Source organism: Aotus nancymaae, unplaced genomic scaffold (genome assembly GCF_030222135.1).
Source record: "Aotus nancymaae isolate 86718 unplaced genomic scaffold, 86718_ANA_hifiasm-v0.15.2.pri h1tg000010l, whole genome shotgun sequence".
In the NCBI taxonomy this organism is placed as follows: Eukaryota; Metazoa; Chordata; class Mammalia; order Primates; family Aotidae; genus Aotus; species Aotus nancymaae.
Window position 1 is genome coordinate 26,041,445 of NW_026988421.1, and position 17,689 is coordinate 26,059,133.

Sequence of the window (17,689 nt, forward strand, 5' to 3'; positions counted from 1 at the left end):
CTTGGGCACAACCAATCAAACACCTCCACTCCCTATAAAACCCCCCATCTGAGAGGAGTCCACATGACTTCTCCGGCCCCTCCTGTCAGGCCGCAGAACCTCGTCTGCGAGCCTAAATAAATTCCTTCACATTAAATCTTCTTGTGCTGGCCTCAGTTTCTTCATCTTACACTCAGTGAGAACAGACCTTACAGATATCAGAGACTGAAGATCAACACAATGAAACAAAATGAGAAGGCAAGATTAGAGAAAAAAGAGTGAAAAGAAATGAACAAAGCCCCCAAGAAATATGGGATTATGTGAAAAGACCTAATCTAAGTTTGATAGGTGTACCTGAATGTGACAGAGAGAATGAATCCAAGCTGGAAAACACTCTTCAGGATATTATCCAGGAGAACTTCCTGAACCTAGCAAGGCAGACCAAAATTCAAGTCCAGGAAATACAGAAAACACCACAAAGATATTCCTCAAGAAGAGCAACCCCAAGTCATATAATCATCAGATTCACCAGGGTTGAAATGAAGGAAAAAATGCTAAGGGCAGCCAGAGAGAAAGGTCGGGCTACTCACAAAGGGAAGTCCATCAGACTCACAGCAGATCTCTTGGCAGAAACCCTACGAGCCAGAAGAGAGTGGGGGCCAATAGTCAACATCCTTAAAGAAAACAACTTTCAACCTAGAATTTCATATCCAGAAAAACTAAGCTTCATAAGCGAAGGAGAAATAGAATCCTTTACAAACAAGCAATTACTGAGAGATTTCATCACCACCAGGCCTGCCTTACAAGAGCTCCTGAAAGAAGCACTAAACATAGAAAGGAACAACCAGTACCATCCACTCCAAAAACGTACCAAATGGTAAAGACACGATGAAGAAACTGCATCAACTAATGGTCAGAATAACCAGCTAGCATCAAAATGGCAGGATCAAATTCACACATAACAATATCAGCCTTAAATGTAAATGGGCTAAATGCCCCAATAAAAAGATACAGACTGGCAAATTGGATAAAAAGTCAAAACCTATGGCTGTGCTGTATTCAGGAAACCCATCTCACATGCAAGGACACACATAGGCTCAAAATAAAGGGATGGAGGAAGATTTACTAAGCAAATGGAAAGCAAAAAAAAAAAAAAAAAAAAAAGCAGGAGTTGCAATCCTAGCCTCTGATAAAATAGACTTTAAACCAACAAAGATCAAAAGAGACAAAGAAGGGCATTACATACGAGTAAAAGGATCAATGCAACAAGAAGAGCTAACTATCCTAAATATATACGCACCCAATACAGGAGCACCCAGATACATAAAGCAAGTTCTTAATGACCTACAAAGAGACTTAGACTCCCACACAATAATAGTGGGACACTTTAACACTTCACTGTCAATATTAGAACAATGAGACAGAAAATTAATAAGGATATCCAGGACTTGAACTCAGATCTGGACCAAGAAAGTTAATAGACATATACAGAACTCTCCACCCCAAATCCACAGAATATACATTCTTCTCAGCACCACATTGCACCTACTCTAAAATTGACCACATAATTTGAAGTAAATCACTCCTCAGCAAATGCAAAAGAACGGAAATCATGACAAACAGTCTCTCTGACCACAGTGCAATCAAACTAGAACTCAGGATTAAGAAACTAACTCAGAACCACACAACTTCATGGAAACTGAACAACTGGCTCTTGAATGTTGACTGGATAAACAATGAAATGAAGGCAGAAATAAAGATGTTCTTCGAAACCAACGGGAATGAATACACAATGTACCAGAATCTCTGGGACACATTTAAAGCAGTGTCTAGAGGGAAATTTATAGCAATAAATGCCCCCATGAGAAGAAAGGAAAGATCTAAAATCTACACCCTATCATCAAAATTGAAAGAGAGGAGCAAGATCAAAACAACTCAAAAGCTAGCAGAAGACAAGAAATAACTAAGATCAGAGCAGAGTTGAAGGAGATAGAGACACACACACACAAAAAAAAACCTTTCAAAAAATCAATAAATCTAGGAGCTGGTTTTTTGAAAAGATCAACAAAATAGACAGACTGCTAACCAGATTAATAAAAAAGAAAAGAGAGAAGAATCAAATAGATGCAATAAAAAATGATAAAGGGGATATCACCACTGATTCCACAGAAATAAAACTACCATCAGAGATTACTATAAACAACTCTATGCACATAAACCAGTAAACCTGGAAGAAATGGATAAATTCCTGGATACTTGCACCCTCCCAAGCCTAAACCAGGAAGAAGTTAAAACACTGAATAGACCAATAACAAGGGCTAAAGTTGACGCAGCAATTAATAGCCTACCAACCAAAAAAAGCCTAGGTCCAGATGGGTTCACAGCCGAATTCTACCAGACATACAAAGAGAAGCTGGTACCACTCCTTCTGAAACTATTCCAAACAATACAAAAAGAGGGAATCCTTCCCAAATCATTTTATAAGACCAACATCATCCTGATACCAAAACCTGGCAGAGACTCAACAAAAAAAAGAAAACTTCAGGCCAGTATCCATGATGAACTTCGATGCAAAAATCTTCAATAAAATACTGGCAAGCTGATTGCAACAGCACATCAGAAAGCTTATCCATCACAATCAAGTAGGCTTCATCCCAGGGATGCAAGGCTGGTTTAACATATACAAGTCTATAAATGTAATCCACCATATAAACAGAACCAAAGACAAAAACCACATGATCATCTCATTAGATGCAGAGAAGACCTTTGACAAAATTCAATGGCCCTTTATGCTAAAAACTCTCAACAAACTAGGTATGGATGGAATGTATCTCAAAATAATAAAAGCAATTTATGACAAACCCACAGCCAATATCATACTGAATGGACAAAAACTGGAAGCATTCCCTTTGAAATCTGGCACTAGACAAGGATGCCCTCTCTCACCACTCCTATTCAATATGGTATTGAAAGTTCTAGCCAGAGCAATCAGGCAAGAAAACGAATAAAGGGTATTCAGTTAGGAAAGGAGGAAGTCAAATTGTTTCTCTTTGCAGACAACATGGTTGTATACTTAGAAGACCCCATCTTCTCAGCCCAAAATCTCCTTCAACTGATAAGCAACTTCAGCAAAGTCTCAGGATATAAAATCAATGTGCAGAAATCACAAGCATTCCTATACACCTATAACAGACTAAAAGAGAACCAAATCAAAAGCAAACTCCCATTCACAATTGCTACAAAGAGAATAAAATACCTAGGAATACAACTAACAAATGACGTAAAGTACCTCTTCAAGAACTACCAACCACTGTTCAAGGAAATAAGAGAGGACACAAACAGATGGAAAAACATTCCATGCTCATGGCTAGGAAGAATCAATATTGTGAAAATGGCCATACTGCCCAAAGTACTTTACAGATTCAATGCTATCCCCATCAAGCTGCCTATGACCCTCTTCACAGAACTGGAAAAAACCACCTTAAACATCATATAGAACCAAAAGAGAGTCCATATAGCCAAGACAATCCTAAGCAAAAAGAGCAAAGCTGGAGGCATCACGTTACCTGATTTCAAATTATACTACAAGGCTACAGTCATCAAAACAGCATGGTACTGGTACCAAAACAGAGATATAGACCAATGGAACAGAACAGAGGCCTCGGAGGCAACGCCACACATCTACAACCATCTGATCTTTGACAAACCTGACAAAAACAAGCCATGGGGAAAGGATTCCCTGTTTAATAAATGGTGTTGGGATAACTGGCTAGCCATGTGCAGAAAGCAGAAACTGGACTCCTTCCTGACACCTTCACTAAAATTAACTCCAGATGGATTAAACACTTAAACATAAGACCTAAAACCATCAAAACCCTAGAAGAAAACCTAGGCAAAACCATTCAGGACATAGGCATAGGCAAGGGCTTTGTGACTAAAACACCAAAAGCATTGGCAACAAAAGCCAAAATAGACAAATGGGATCAAATTAAACTCCAGAGCTTCTGTACAGCAAAAGAAACAATCATTGGAGTGAACCAGCAACCAACAGAATGGGAAAATAGTTTTGCAATCTATCCATCTGACAAAGGACTAATATCTAGAATCTACAAAGAACTAAAACAGATTTACAAGAAAAAAACAAACCCATTCAAAAGTGGGTGAAGGACATGAACAGATACTTTTCAAAAGAAGGCATCTATGAGGCCAAGAAAGGTATGAAAAATTCTGATCATCACTGGTCAGTAGAGAAATGCAAATCAAAACCACATTGAGATACCATCTTACACCAGTTAGAATGGTGATCATTAAAAAATCTGGAGACAACAGATGCTGGAGAGGATGTGGAGAAATAGGAACACTTTTACACTGTTGGTGGGAGTGTAAATTCATTCAATCATTGTGGAAGACAGTATGGCAATTCCTCAAGGACCTAGAAATAGAAATTCCATTTGACCCAGCAATCCCATTACTGGGTATATATCCAAAGGATTATAAATCATTCTATTATAAAGACACATGCACACATATGTTCATTGCAGCACAGTTTACAATAGCAAAGACCTGGAACCAACCCAAATGCCCATCGGTGATAGACTGGACAAGGAAAATGTGGCACATATACACCATGGAATACCATGCAATCATAAAAAACGATGAGTTCGTATCCTTTGTAGGGACATGGATGAATCTGGAAACCATCATTCTCAGCAAACTGACACAAGAACAGAAAATCAAACACCACATGTTCTCACTCATAGGCAGGTGTTGAACAATGAGAACACATGGATACAGGGAGGGGAGCATCACACACTGGGGTCTGTTGGGGGAGGACTAACGGAGGGACAGCAGTGGGTAGGGAGGTTGCAAAGGGATAACAGGGGGAGAAATGCCAGATATAGGTGACGGGGGGATGGAGGCAGCAAATCACATTGCCATGTATGTACCTATGCAACAATCCTGTATGATGTACCCCAGAACCTAAAGTACTATATATATATATGAAAAAAAAAAAAGAAACAACTCACCAGGCACTCTGGTATGAAAGTAGTGCCTGTTCGTTACAGCCAAGTTAAGAAATACAGATAAACAATGAGAGAAAATAAAGTCATTCATTCACCTCCACCCCCAAAAAAAGAAACAGGGTTACTCAACTAAGGAACTGGAGGCCGTCTATGCAAACCTTGGAATTATAATAATCATTAGATTTAGCAAGCACATATTACACACATGTGTATAATCTCTCCTTTATTAGTAGCATCCTAAGGTAATTGCTATTATTGATATTTTACAGGTCGGGAAACTGAGGTTTAGGGCAGTTAAATCATCCATGCTTATTTTCATAGCCCTCTCCCTGACCCACTCAAACAGCAGTGCTTCAGCCCCTTATAGACTTGTCACTACTCTTCATTTGGATCCCTGTGGCAGTAGCATCCCATGATATACACAGATAGGAAGGCCTGGACTCTGCTGTGGGATTTATCTACTACAGGAGAAGTTAAAAGTTACCTCTCCCACTAACTTCAATAAGCCCTTCTTTATAGTAAGCACAGGAGAAACTCCTTCTAGCCTCAGTACCTAATATAGCTGCATGTCTGTTGAGCAATTAGTTTCTTTTTTATCTTCAGAATCACCAAAACCTAAAACTGATGAGATTTTCCTTTTTGCATTTGTAGCCAGGAAACTTAGGGATAACATTTCTATCCCACTTCTAGCAACGTGCACAAGACATTCTGCCATGTAATTGCCAGGTAACAAAAATAGAAAGCTGGTTTTTCTTTCTACTTTTATTACTTTCCCTCCTCCCACCCCTACTTTCCTCACTTAAAATATTTTTTCTCTTATTGTCATAATATGCATTTTTGTAAGTCACAACAAGTAATTTTTGAAATGAGATGAGATACAAATGTTTTAAAAAATAAAAATACTTAGTGAGTGGTCACAAAGGTGTGCATACCTTATGAAATGCAGAAATTCATACAGCTACACACTTATGAATTATATACCTTTATGAATGCATGTTATACTTCAACTTAAACATTTATTGAAAAACGAAACTGATGGAGTAGGTATCTCCAAGAGTTCATCCCTCCACAGAAATATCAAAAAATCAAGGAAAAAACATCAGCGTTACTTTGTTAGAATGTTGAAAAACAATCTAAAGTTTATAGCAACCGTGTAAATGTGGAATAAAGAGAAAAGCAATTTTAAAGTGGCAGAAAGACCTTGGGACTTTTTTGTTTTTGAGACAGAGCCTCACTCTGTTGCCCAGGCTGGAGGGTTCAAGCGATCCGCCTGCCTCAGCCTCCCGAGTAGCTGGGACTACAGGCACGCGCCACCACACCTGGCTAATTTTTGTATTTTTAGTAGAGACGGGGTTTCAATATGTTGGCCAGGCTGGTGACCTCAGGTGATCCACCTGCCTCAGCCTCCCAAAGTGCTGGGATTACAGGCATGAGCCGCTGCACGACCAGCTTTGTGACTTTTCACTTGTGCTTGCTCCACCCTCTCCCCAGCTTGGCAGTGATCCTGAAGACATTAGTCTGTGTTCCCATTATGAGGCCCTGGTCCCTGGTTCTGAGGGAGGACAGCAGACCTTACAAAGAACCATGTTTGTCTCTTCTATCCTGTCTTGGAGCTACATGAAGGGGCTTGCCTTTGTTTAGCCTAACTCGGAACTCACTCAGGGTGGAAAAGATAGTGGTCATTTATTGAAAATATTGTAAGACAAATGAAGAACTTGCAGCCACCTGGGACAAAATATTTCAGTTGACACATGTAGCAGAGTACCTAAAGCCTGGAAAGAAAAGCTGGGGAGAGCATTTCTCTGGGAAATAAAAGCCCATGTGTATTAGGTATTTAAGAAAACCACACACATGCCCAGAGCAAAACTCATGCTCAGAAAAGACCTGAGAAGACCTTAAGTTTTTAACTTCTGGCCAATCTCTTAAGATCAGCGCAGGCAAGTATTTAAATTAAGACTAATGCAAAATTTTAAATGGCCTAAGCATTGAAGGAATGCTCTAGTACAAAGACAATCTGCAAAGAATAGGTGAGATATTTTTATTTTTTGTTTCTTTGCTTTGCTCTTTTCTCCTGCTTTCTGTCTCTCCCCCATGTCCTTTCTCCCCTTCTCTCTTGCCCCTCTCTTCACCCCTTTTGACTCCTGGCATTCAAGGAAATCTTTATCAAAACACTAGCTCAATCCAAGCAAAGAACAGAGACTTCAGAGACCATGCATGACAAAGAATACCAACTTTACAAAAATAGTTTAGAAAAATCACTGAACAAATAGCTAAAGCCTACAGTAGCAATAAAAACAAATTCTGAGGAGAATGAAAAATGTGATTTCCAGAATTACCTTATTACAGCATTCAAATTGTCCAGTTTTAACAAAACATTATGACATTTAAGGAAACAAGTATGGCCCGCTTACAAAAGAAATGAGCAGCAACTTTCCCTGCAGAGGCAAAGACATTGAACTTATTAGACAAAGACTTTAAAGCAACTGTCTGAAATATGCTCAAAGAGCTAAAGGAATTAATAGACAAGAAGCTAAAGGAAACTAGGAGAGCAATGTATAAAAGAGAAGTCAATAGAGACAGAAATTATAAAAAGGAATCAAAAAGAAATTCTAGAGCCGCAAAGTGCAATAACTAAAACAAAAAACTTATTAGAGGGTTTCAATAGCAGATTTCAGCAAACAAAAGGAAGAATCAGCAAGCTTGAAGATAGGTCATTTGAAATTATGGAGTTTAAAAAGCAAGAAAAAATAGGGAAATAATTAACAGAGCCTACAAGACACATTCGAGTGCAATAATTTACACAAAATAGAAATTCCAGAAGGAGAAAAGAGAAAAAAGGCAGCTGAAAGTATATTTAAGGAAATAACATCCCAAAACATTGTAAAATTGCTAAAAAGACAAAAATCTACATGTTCAAGTAGCTCAGTGAATCTAAGAAGAATAAATGCAAAGAGATTCACACTAAGATACACTACAATTAAATTGCTGAAGACAAAGACAAAGAGAGAATCTTAAAAGCAGAAAGAGAAAAGTGACTCATCATGTACAATATATCCTCAGTAGAATTAACAGGTAATTTCTTATTAGAAGCAAGAGAGATCAGAAGGGAATGAAATAACATTTTTTTTAATGCCAAAAGGAAAATCCCTTATCAACCAAGAATTCTACATCCAGCAAAGAAAAATTAAGGTATTCTCTGATAACCAAAAGCTGAGAGGGCTTGTTGTTAGCAGAGTTGCCCTTTAAGAAATGATAAAGGTAGATCTTGAGGCTTAAATGAAAGGGCACTAGACAGTAACTCAAAGCCATAGGAAAAGGTAAGGAACTCCAGAAAAATTTACTAGAAAGTAAATATAAAAGTATAAAAGCCAATATACTGGACTTTGGATTATAACTACTCTTTTTATTTCCTACATAAAAGACAAATGCATAAAACAATAATTATAAATCTACATTATTGAACACACAATGAATGAAAAATGTGTTTAGTGACAACAATATAAGGGGGGACAGAGATGTTTAGAAGCAGAGATTTTGTATTCTATTGAAGCTAAGTTGATACCAATTTTAACTATACTGTTACTATATTTTTATAAATGTTAATCATAATCCTCTGGTAATCACTAAGAAAACATCTTTTAAAAGTATATAAAAAGAAATATGAAGGGGATCAAAATGTTACAGTGTAAAGAATCAATTAAATAGAAAAGAAGACAGTAATAAAGAAAATGAGGAAACACAAAGACATAAGACATACAGAAAAATAGCAAAATGGCAGAAGTCCTTCTTTGTTGGTAATTACTTTAAATATAAATGGATTAAATTCTATAATGAAAAGGCAAAGATTGACCAAACAGATTTTTCAAAAAGATCCAACTATATGCTGTCTGCAAGTAACTCACTTTAAATCCAAAGACACAAATAGCTTTAAAGTGAAAGAATGGAAAAATAATTTTTATGCAAATAGTAACCAAAAGAAAGTTGGGGAGGTTATACTAATATCAAACAAAATAGACTTTAAGTCAAAAATTATTACAAGAGACAAAGAAGGACATTATATATTGATAAAAGAGTCAATACATCAAGAATAGGTAACAATTATAAACATATACACACTAAACAACAAAGCTCCAAAATACATGACCAAGCACTGACAGAAAATGAGGAGAAATAGACAATCCTACAATGAGAGTAGGAGACATTAATACACCATTTTCAGTAATGAATAGAACAGCTAGACATAAAATCACTAAGAAAATAGAGGGCTTAAACAAAACTACAGAGAACTAAACTGAATAGACACAGATAGAGCACTTCCCCCAACAACAGCAAAATGCATCATCTTCTCAAATGCACATAGAAAATTCTCAAATATAGACCACATGTTGGGCCACAAAACAAGTCTCAATAAATTTATAAAGATTGAAATCGTACAAAATATTGTTTCTAACCACAATGAAATGATGCTAGAAATTAATAATAGAAACAGGAAAAATTCACAAATATGTGGAAAACAACATACTCTTAAACCAATAATTTAAAGAAGAAATAACAAGAGAAAGTAGAAAATACAGTTAAATTAAAATTGAAAGACAACTTACCCAAACTTATGGGATATAGTGAAGCAGTGCTCAGCAGGAAACTTATAGCTGTAAGTGTTTACATTAAAAAAGAAATATCTCAAATCAATAACCTAAATTTACAACTTAAGTAACTAGAAAAAGAAGAGCACACTAAACCCAAACCAGAAAGAAGTAAATAAAGATTAAAGTTAAGATAAATAAAATAGAGAAGAGAAAAATAAGAGAGAATCAACAAAACCAAAAATTGGTTCTTGAAAAGATCGACAAAATTGACAATGTTTTAGCTAGACCAACTAAAAAGAAAGAAGACACAAATAACTAAAAATCAAAAGTAAAGACATTGCCACAGACCTTACAGAAATAAAGAAAATACTATTAACATTTTGATGCCAACAAATTAGATAAACTTTATGTAAAGGACAAATTCTTAGAAACACACAAATTGCCAAAACTGACTCCAGAAGAAATATAATCTAATCAGACCTATAAAAAGTAAAAATTGAATCAGTAATTTTAAAGGAATAAATTAAATTCCCAAGAAGAAAAGTCCAGGACCAGATGGCTTCACTTGTCAAGTCAACCAAACATTTAAAAAATAATTAACAGCAATCTTTCTGAAACATCTACAGAAAATACAAGAGGAGAGACCACTTCCTAACTCATTCTATGAGGCTAGCAATACTCTTATATCAAAGTCAGAAAGACACCATAAGAAAACTATAGACTAATGACTCTTAGGAACACAGATGCAAAAATTTTTAACAAGATACTATCAAACTGAATCAAATAGCATATTTAAATGATTGTAAAAATTCCATGACCAAATGGGATTTATCCCAGGAATGCAAAGATGATTCAACATAAGAAAATCAATCAATATAATATACATTAATAGAACAACAACAAAAAAACCAAACCACTTAGTCATCTTAATTGATGCAGAAAAAGCATTCGACAAAATCTAACACTTTATGATTTTTAAGAAAACACAGAAAAGTAGGAATAGAAAAAACTTCCTCAACATGCTAAAGGGCATTTATAAGAAAACGACAGCTAACATCATACTCAATGATGAAAAACTGAAATCTTTACTCCTAAGATCCAGAACAGTATAAAGATTCCAACTTTTACTACTGCTATTCAATATTGTACTGGAAGTTTAATACAAAGCAATTATGAAAGAAATAAAGTATAACCTTCAATAGCATTTCTATATACTAACAATGAACTTTCCAAGAAATAAATCAGGAAGGCAATCCCCTTTATAATAGTTACAAAATAAAATACAATACTTAAGAAAACATTTAACCAAAGAAGTGAATTACTCACTGAAAACTATAAAACATTGATGAAAGAAATTGAAGAAGGCACAAATAAATGGAAAGATATCCTGTGTTCATAGATTGGAAGAATATTGTTAAAATGTTCATGCTATAATACCCAAAGCAATCTACAGATTCAGTACAGTTCCTATCAAAATACCAATGACATTCTTCACAGGAATAGAAAGAAAAATCCTAAAATTTATATGGAACCACAAAAAAGCCTGAATAACCAAAGCAATATTGAGCACAATAAACAAAGCTGGAAGTATCACACTACCTGACTTCAAAATATACTACAAAGCTATAGTAGTCAAAACAGCATGGTACTAGCACCATAGCATCAGAGAAATACAAATTAAAATCACAGTGATATATCACCTCTCACCTGTTAGAATTATTATCTCAAAAAGATAAAAAAAATAACATGTGCTGGCAAGGATGTGGAGAAAAGAAAACCTCTGTACATAGTTGGTAAGAATGTACATTAGTACAGACATTATGGAAAATAGTATGGAAGTTCCTCAAAAAATTAAAAAATAGAACTACTCTATGATCTAACCACTCCACTGTGAGGTATATATCCAAAGGAAATAAAATCAATATGTTGAAGAAATATGTATACTCCTATGTTTATTATAGCATTATTCACAACAGCAAAGATATGAAATTAACCTACATGTTCATCAAGAGATAAATAAAATGTGATATATATATACATGATGGAATACTATTCAGCCTTAAAAAAAGAAAAAAAAATCCTGTCATTTGTAACATGAATGAATCTGGAGGATATTATGTTAAGTGAAATAAGTCAGGCACAGAAAGGCAAATACTGCATAATCTCACTTACAGGTAGAATCTAAAAAAGTTAAACTCATAGAAGCAGGGAGTAGAATGGTGCTTACCAGATGCTTTGGGGTGGGGACCGGGGAGATGCTGGTCAAAGCATACAAAATTTCAGTTAGATGGGAGAAATAAGTTCAAGAAATTTATTGTACAACACGGTGACCATAATGAATAACAGTGTACCCTTGAAAATTCCCAAGAGAGTAAATTCTAAGTATTCTTACCACAAAAAATAAGTTGAGTAGTACTGCACATACAAATTAGCTCAACTGAGCCATTCCACAATGTACGCATAATTTTAAGTGGCAGGTTGTACATTACAAATACGTATAATTTTTATTTGTCAATTAAAATAAGTAGATAAATTTGAATCTTAAAAAAAAATAAAAAGTATCCAAATTGGAAAGGAAGAAGTAAACTTAGTTCTATTCACAGATGACATTATCTTACATATAGGAAATCTCGGAGAATCCACAAAATAAACCACTAGAGGTAATAAACCAATTCAATGATTTCAAGGTGTAAGATACAAAAATCAGTTGTGCTTTTGTATACCAATAATAAACAATCTGAAGAGTGAATTAAGAAAAACAACTTAATTTACAATAGCATCAACAGAATAAAATACCTACAAATAAATTTCACCAGGAAGCTGAATGAATTATATGCTGAAAACCACAAAACATTGTTGAAAGATCTAAATAAGTGTTAAGATACCTCATCTTCATGAGTTGGAAGACTTAATATTGTTAAGATGGCAATACTACCCAAAGTGATCTACAAATGCAATCCTTATCAAAATTCTAACAGCCTTTGTTACAGAAATGAAAATGCCGGCCAGGCACAGTGTCATATTGTATGATTCCATTTATATGAAATATCTAGGGTGGGTAAATCCATAGAAACAGAAAGCACATTGGTGGTTGCCAAGGGCTGGGGGAGGGAGGAATAGGGACTGACTACTTTCTTTTGGGGATGAGGCAAATGTTTTAGAACTAGGTAGAGGTAGGCGGTGGTTACACAACATTGTGAATGTACTAAATGCCAGCGAATTGTTCACTTTAAAATGGTTAATTTTATGTCATGTGAATTTCATCTCAATTAAAAAGAAAGAATAAACCAGAGAAGCCAATGTAAAAAATAAAAGAAGTTTGTTAAAAAAAAACAAAAAAACAAAGTTACCTGGAAGTAGAAATCAAATCTCAATCATCCTTATGCACCCTCACTCCCATCACCTTTAGTGCAGGATGATACATAAAGATGGAAAATGAATAGTGTTTGCCTGGGTGAATGAATAACCTATCCAAAGTGATGTACAAATGCAATCCTTATCAAAATTCTAACAGCCTTTTTTACAGAAATGAAAATGTTGACTGGATACGGTGGCTCACACCTGTAATCCTAGCACTTTGGGAGGCCAAGGTGGGCAGATTGCCTGAGCTCAGGAATTTGAGAACAGCCTGAGCAACATGGTGAAACCCTGTCTCTACCAAAAATAGAAAAAAAAATTAGCTAGGCATGGTGGCATGCCTGTAGTCCCAGCTACTTGGGAGGCTGAGGCATGAGAATTGATTGAACACAGGAGGTGGAGGTTGCAGTGAGCTGAGATCACTACACCACACTCCAGCAGCCTGGGCGACAGGGTGAGATTCCATCCCAAGGAAAAAAAAAAAAAAGCTAATCCTTAAACTCACACGAAATTTCCCAGGGGCCTTCAATAGCCAAAACAATATTCAAAAACAAGAGCAAAGTTTGTGTACTCATATTTTCCAGTTTCAAAACTTACTACAAAAGTACAGTAATCAAAATGGTACAGAACCTGTATAAGGATAGACATACATACCAGTGGAATAGAATTGTGAATCCAGAAATAAACCCGTACATCTAAAGAAATGCTGTGTATAAATTTGAGGGATTTAGAAATCCTAGATATTCCTCATCTTTCATTCGCCCCTTTTGTTTCTTTAAATGCTTCTTTAGATTTTCTTTTTCCAACTAGAAAAGCAATACTCACTACTTCCGACAAGCCAGTAACAGACAAGTAGCCAAAGAATTCCCACCAACTGCCCACTCCACTCCCAACACCACACCTCTGCACTCTCACGACCAAGGTTCTCGATATTAACACATTAACAGTCTGGTGTATATTTTTTCTCTATTTTCTTCATACTTATTCAAATATCCTCCAAATGACGTGTGCAATCCACCTCGTGGTTACTGTCCCACAATTAGTATTCCGAAGGTGAATTACTCCCACGTGTTTTCACTCTTTCATATTCTCCCCTGAGATGCTGGGGGCCAGAGGGAATGACTAGGAGGCATTTTCCCAGGTCAAAGGAATGACATTTCAACTGCTATATGCATTGTCTAATTACACAGAGCAGAAGTTTGATTTGAAACTTAAAAGGAGAAAGCTTAAGTGGGTGAGACATTTGGCAACACCCATACTCCCACCCCTAATGTATGCTATGTGTTATTTTGTAACCATCTCCATTCATCAGCAGAGACCATCTGCCTCCCAGCAGGGATTTTATCAGAGAGCATTTCAACTTTTATCAGTTCAAAGATGGAATTTCATCACCTTCAAATGTTTACTTAATTTATGTACTTATTTTGCTTACTGTCTGCCTCCTTCACTAACATATTACCCCCAAGGGGCAGAGATTTTAGTCTATTCCTTCATTCACAGGTGCCCAACCTTTGAATGTGTCTGGTATACAGTGGGTGCTCAAAAATATTTGTTGAATAAAATTCTACGAGATCTTTTCTTTTAGGCTTGTAGAAAAGGCTGGGGTAAAAATTTGGAACATTTTTTCTCTCTCCTCTCATTCCTGGTTTCTCCTGAAGATGACAGCTAAACTAGAGGGACGGGGAGTTGATTGGCCAATAAGGCTGTGGCTTGCCTGGGTCTCCCACTTCTCATCTTGTTGGATCGCCGGTGGAGTTGAGAGATAAGACCCTCCATGAGCATCACCCCTTGAGAATCACTAACCCCCTCCACACAGCGTCACCAGGTCCTTAGGCCATCCCTTGGGAGAGATAAGAAAGGGTCATTCCATTTTACAGGAAGGCATTGGGGGGGCTTTTGTGTGACATGAGGAAGCTGAGATCAGAATTCTCATCTCCAACTGCTTGCTCAAGACTGTCTCCACAGCCAGAGAGAAGCACCATTTTTCCCTTATGAGCTTGCATTTTAAAGCCCTAATTTTCTACCTCAACAGGTAGTTTTCCCCAAAGCTATTTTAGGCCCACTAGAGTACAAAGGGAGAGGCTTGAGTCTTCTTCAAAAAATGGTGGTTGATCAGCTGTTTTGTTGAATGTCCCTCTATTTGGGTTTGTCTGATTTTTTTTTGTGATCGAAGTGAAGTTACACATTTTGGGAGGAAAATACCACGACTGTGAAGTTGTATTCTCAGTGCGATAATCTTTATAAGTGTCATGGTCATAAAAGACAAGAAAAGACTAAGGAATTGTTAGAGACTGCAGAAATTGGTGAAATAACAACTAAATAATACCATGGGATCCTGGATAGGGTGCTGGAACAGAGAAAGAATATTAATACCATTAGTGGGAATGTAAATTCGTTCAGCCACTATGAAGAGCAGTTTGCATATTTGTCAAAGAACTAAGAGTGGGACTACCATTTGACCCAGCAATGCCATTACTGGGTATGTACCCAAAGGAAAATAAATAATCCTAACAAAAAGACACTTGCAACCATATGTTCATCACAGCACTATTGACAATAGCTAAGATATGAAATCAACCCAGGTGCCTTCATCCAACACTGGGTTGGATAAAGAAAATGTGGGATATATGCACCAAGTTATGTCCTTTGTAGCAACATGGATGCAGCTAGAGGCCATCATGCTAAGCGAACTAGCACAGAAACAGAAAACCAAATACTGCATGTTCTCACTTATAAGTGGGAGTTAAATATTGGGTACACATGGACATAAAGACGGGAACGATAGACAATGAAAGATACAAAAACGGTGAAGGAAGGAGGGGGCAAGGGTCGAGAAACTGCTTCTCGGGTTCTATGCTCAGTACCTGGATAACAAATTCATTCATACACCAAACTTCAGCATCACACGATATACTTTTGTAACAAAACCACACATGCTCCACTGATTCTAAAATAAAAGTTAGGGAACAAAAAAGAGAACATTAGTTAAAAAAAAAATTCAAAGCCTATAGTTTAATTTATAGTGTTGTACCAATGTTAATTTCTTAGTTGTGATAATTGATCTATGGTTATGAAAGTTGTTGATACTGGAAAAAACGATAGGAGTACAGGAAAACTCTAATATTCTTGCAATTTTTTCTGTAAATCTCAAATTCGTTTAAAATTAAAGGTTAAAAAAAATGATGTTTTTTCCTTGTTCTCCCCACCTCTGTTTGCCTAGAAAAAGAGAAAGGAAAAGACACAGACTCTTTCTAGCTCCTTTAGAGTCACAAAGATAGAAGCACTCAACCCCAAAGTGAAGTGGATCTGGACAGCTCCAAGAAGCTTTAGGGGCTCAGAACTGGATGACCAGCAGAGAGTGGGCTCTTCCTAGAATTCCAGGTTGCTCCATCTTGAATAGTTGGCTGAAATTCATGTTCCCATGGATTTAATTGTATCCTGATAAAGGAACCTGGACAGTTGGTCTGATTGGTCAAACTCTCCATGCACATGAGGAGCCCTTGCTCGCTTGTCTGTCTGCATAGCCAATCACTCATCCTCTCTGTATGCAGGGGCCTTACTAGGCATGCAGTTCTTAGTGTTTCTGAAGACTTATTCCCCCTTCCTGTCCCAACCCTAACGCTGCCCCAACTTAAGCTTGACATTTTCTGCCATCATCCCAGATGGCAGTAGTGTACTCTGTGAACCACATGTGTGTGTGCACACGTTTGTGCATGCATGCACCAATAGAAGTAATTTTCTACTTCAACTGTTTAATTTTTTTTTTTTTTGAGACAGAGTTTTGCTCTTGTTGCCCAGGCTGGAATGCAATGGCACAATCTTGGCTTACTGTAACCTCTGCCTCTTGGGTTCAAGAGACTTTCCTGCCTCAGCCTCCCCAGTAGCTGGAATTACAGGCATGCACCACCACACCCAGCTGATTTTGTATTTTTAGTAGAGATGGGGCATCTCCATGTTGGTCAGGCTGGTCTCGAACTCCTCACCTCAGGTGATCCTCCTACCTCGGCATCCCAAAGTGCTGGGATTACAGGTATGAGCCACTGCGCTCAGCCAGACTGTTTAATTTTTATGTCAGCAAGCCATATTTAAGCTAATATTTTGATGATATTTGTTAAGTTGAAATCAAGTTAGTTGCGGGTAACAAAAAGCAAGAGACTTCCAACAAACTCCTATCTCCTACACTTCATTTATTCAATAAATACATATTGAAAACTTCTGTGTGTCAGGCATGTGGAGCAATGCAAGTGATTCCTTTCCGATCCTGCCTTCTATGACACAGAGTATATGAACCCTCTGTGATGAGCCTAGACCCATTCCATGACCCGTCAAGGCATCTAGTTTTACTCTCAACCCATGAGATTACTATGCACCCACAGATACACGGAGAAGGATCAATGTCAGAGAGATTTTAAAGGAATGAACAAAAACATGTAGTTATTAACTGGATATTCCAGATAAGGTATCTGGAAGGAGAATAGGAAAGAATCATGGAGTCCATCCTCTGGTCCTGCTTTTGAATACCTGAGGTCAGATTCCAGCAGGAACTCCAGATCTGACACCAAGAGGGCCTTTTCACCAACCAAACTCAGTTCCTGTTTCTTCCTGTAATATATTAAATCTTGCACTCATCCATAGGTAGAGATTAAAAATAGGAATGATTTGAGTCCAACATGACATGAAACTGACTTTTTTTTCTTTTGAGATGGAGTTTTGCTCTTATTACCCAGGCTGGACTGCAGTAGT